The sequence below is a fragment of the Branchiostoma belcheri genome, unplaced genomic scaffold, assembly GCF_001625305.1.
Source record: "Branchiostoma belcheri isolate BF01 breed outbred unplaced genomic scaffold, Haploidv18h27 scaffold46, whole genome shotgun sequence".
Classification (NCBI taxonomy): domain Eukaryota; kingdom Metazoa; phylum Chordata; class Leptocardii; order Amphioxiformes; family Branchiostomatidae; genus Branchiostoma; species Branchiostoma belcheri.
In genome coordinates, this window is record NW_017804087.1 from 2,442,021 (window position 1) to 2,446,040 (window position 4,020).

Genomic DNA, 4,020 nt, shown 5'->3' on the forward strand with positions numbered 1-4,020 from the left:
TCAATCAACTTAAACTCTGTACTTATAATTCTGAATACCTGCTGTGTAGATGTATGAATTTGATACATGGAAGGTTATTTGTAGTTGATTGTTCATTGTTGCAGAAAAAAATCCAAGAAGTAACAGATTAAATTGGCGTGGCATGGCCGCAGTAATATGGTTTGATGTAGTCACAGGATGTTTTGTAGCTTTGTATTGCAGCCACATTGTTGGATGTTTTGTTTAAAAGAAAGTTCAGTTCAGAAAAAAAAAACCAAGAAACTAAGTGACTGTCATGTCTTCAAATATCTTTGATATCAACCAAGGATTGAGGCATTCAAAAGCTGGTATAATTAAAAGTACAGTTAGGGCATCACTTAAAACTTTTAAACAACTCTGGTGTGAAATAGCCAGCTGTGCCGCGTGCCTGCGAAGCTGGTGTGTTACACCGAAGCACGGGTTATACCGGCTACACTGATACCGATTATTATGTCGAGTTGTTTCATGCAGAATTCACAGTCTGTACCTGCGCTTACAGTTAGTTCCACTTAAATTGCACTCTATTCGCTCTCTATTCGCACTCTAATTCCTTCTCTTACATACATTCTGCATGAAACAGATTGAATTTTTAAAATGCTAGGCTAAGCTTCATTTTAAATGAGTTAAAAGAAAGGCTTTTTGGCAGTTTGAAATTTACAGTGAAATGTTCTGGAAATAGTTTTTTGGCCATCAGTTGTAAGAAGTGTTGTGGGCAATTTTTGATGATTTTGGAATGAAATTGAAACAAACAGTGAAGTGTGTCAAGTTCCTTTTTGGACTAAAATAAACCGTTTCTTCTCAGGTATTCTATTGGCTTGTATTTAACCTCCTTGGTATTAGAAAATCCTCTGAACTGAACCTTCTCTAATGTACAATTTGTAGCAGATATAATTGTTAGTGTTTGTACGTTCCTGTAGCCGAGAGTTAATCAGTAATTATAATTCTTTGTCCCTGTACAGCTACAACCTAAGCTGTGGCCATTACTTCAGAAGCAGCAAGAACTGGACTCGTAGGGCACACCGGGACTCACAACAACTATGGAATTCAGGGAGGGTCATCACCGACTAAGTTGGACAAAGAACTTTAACTGTAGACCCCTTTTAGAGATTGCCTCTAAATATTTTGAGCAATGTATTGCATATTGAGCTGAAAGAAGAAAGTGCCACGTAATGTTGATTGTCAGAATTGTGTATTTCTGTGAAATTTTCTTGCAATGTCGGATGATTGTAACCGTTTCTGATCTCGTAAAGATGATTGTAACCATTTCTGATCTCGTGAAGATGACTGTAACCATTTCTGATCTCGTGAAGATGATTGTAACCGTTTCTGATCTCGTGAAGATGATTGTAACCGTTTCTGATCTCGTGAAGATGATTGTAACCGTTTCTGATCTCGTGAAGATGATCGTAACCGTTTCTGATCTCGGGAAGATGTTTGTAACCGTTTCTGATGTTGTGAAGATGATTGTAACCGTTTCTGATCTCGTGAAGATGATTGTAACCGTTTCTGATCTCGGGAAGATGATTGTAACCGTTTCTGATCTCGTGAAGATGATTGTAACCGTTTCTGATCTCGTGAAGATGATTGTAACCGTTTCTCATCTCGTGAAGATTGTAACCATTTTGATTTTGTGAAGATGATTGTAACCGTTTCTCATCTCGTTAAGATGATTGCATAATTCATCGCTTCCGAAGTAACCTGTAAATAATGAGTGTTTGACGAACATACTGCCTGCGTGCAAAGTTGAGGTACATTTATGTAGAATCGTTTCATGTACAATGTAATTGTTCTGACACATATCATTGTATAACTGTACACAAGATGGTAAGAAGTAATTGTCCGTAGCCATTCTACACTGTAATTGTGTAGACTGAAACTGTAACTTTCTGTAACTGTAGGATACTCTAGATTTTTTAATTTGTATCATGTATTGTATTGTATTGTATTGTGCAATGAATGTACAGAAAAAAGAGAGCAAAAAAAAAAGAGAAAAAAATAGATAAGAAGATGATAAATGGACTATGCTGGTACAACATGTTTGCAGGAATGGTTGGAAGCCTACAATTTGAAATTTATATATACAATCCTTTGCCGGCACTTGTTAACACAGCAAAACATTTTCTACCATTTTAAATTTCCTTTGAACATAGTTTGGTACCAGCATAGTTCATGTTGTTGTTGGCGTCTTACTCTTTCCCTTTGCTGTATCTCTCTATTCTTCCTTGACTTAATAACTTTTTCTCTGTTCTTTACTTTGTTGTAACAGTTGCTTTCTCTTTGACTCCCCTCTTCTGTAACTTTTTTCCCTTCCTGTAACCATTCCCTTCTTTCCTTAAAGTTTACTTTCTTTGCTTACTTCTTCTTTCTATTTGCTTCATCTTTCAATTCCTTCCCCATTGTTTTGCTTCTCTGCTTTTGCTTTTCTGTTCCTTTCATTTGCTTTTGCTTTTTTGCTTTCCTGTTCTTTGGTTTGATCCTTTCCTGCTCTTACCTTTTGCTTTGCTTTCCTTTTGCTTTCTAGTTCCTTGCTTTTGATTCTTGTCTTTCTTGTTTTGTTTTGACTCGTCCCTTTCCAGTTCTTTAACTTTCCTTGTTTGCTTGCCTGTTATCTGCTTTTGCTTCTTTACCTACCTTTTCTGTACTTTACGTTTGATAATTTGCTTTGCTTTCCTTTCCTTTCCAGTTCCTTGCTTTTGATTGTTGGCTTTCTTGTTTTTTTTTGCTTTCCTGTTTGCTGTCTTGTCCTTTGCTTGCCTTTATTGCTTATTTCCTGACCTGTTATTAGCTTTTGTGATTTGCTTTGCTCCTCCTTTGCTTTACTCTCCTTTGCTTTCCTTCACACTCCTTTGCTTTCCTTGACTCTCGTTGTTTTCCTCTGCTTTGCTTTACTTTACTTTACTTTCCTCTGGTTTGCTTCACTCTCCTTTGCTTTGCTTCACTCCACTCTTCTTTGCTTTGCTTTCTTTGCTTTGCTTTCTTTGCTTTGCTTTACTTTACTTTACTTACCTCTGTTCTCCCTTCTTTTTTAACATCATGCAAACTTCTTTCGTTTTTCCTTCTCCACACTTCATTGCTGATTTGCTTTTATTCCCTTTGTGTTTTGTCTTTACTCCTTTTTGGCTTTCCGCTTTTACCCTTGCCTGCTTCCATCTTCTCATTCTCTCAACCCTCCCTCCGCTGCCTTTCCTTCTCCCTCCCTTCTCTGCTTTTGCTCCTTCTCTTCTGTTTTTTTCTGCTTTTGCTCCTTCTCTTCTGTTTTTGCTCCTTTCCTTCTCTGCCCTCCTTCCTTCCTTCACTCTGCCCTCCTCCATTTCTTCTCTGCCCTCCTAACTTCTCTATTCTGTCATCTCTTGTCCTGCACCCTCTTCCTTCTCTTCCCTCCCTTCATTCTATCCTTCCTTCTCCCTTCATTCTATCCTTCTCCCTTCATTCTATCCTCTCTCCCTTCTGCCCCCTAATCCCTTCCTTCCTTCTGCCCCCTAATCCCTTCCTTCTCTCTGCCCCCTAATCCCTTCCTTCTCTCTCTCTGCCCCCTAATCCCTTCCTGTCTTTTTGCCAACAACCTTTTGAAATGGCACTGTTGATAAAAGTTGCAATTGTACAACTTGACTGCAGCGCTACTTGATTGGAATAAAACAAACGCTACAGGACATGACTCGTGTTGACCAGTTTTCTGAAATACTTTATTCTCGTAAGATATCCATGTGAATTTTTACAAAAATACTTATATAGAATATACATACAGATTTTTTTTTTTTTTTTTTTAGGAAAATACTTATAATTTTATTATACAAAATACAAGCAACCGACCAAAGGTCACAACGCCATCCTGTCGGCTACCCACTGGGCAATAGGCCGCTAGCGACCCTGATACCGACAGAAACAACGACGAAAGCACGAATAGAGAGGACAGACAAATAAAGAAGAGGAGAGAGAGGGACAGAGGGGTGAGGGAGAGGGGAAGGGGAGAGGAAAGGGGGGGACAGAGGGGTGGGGGAAGGG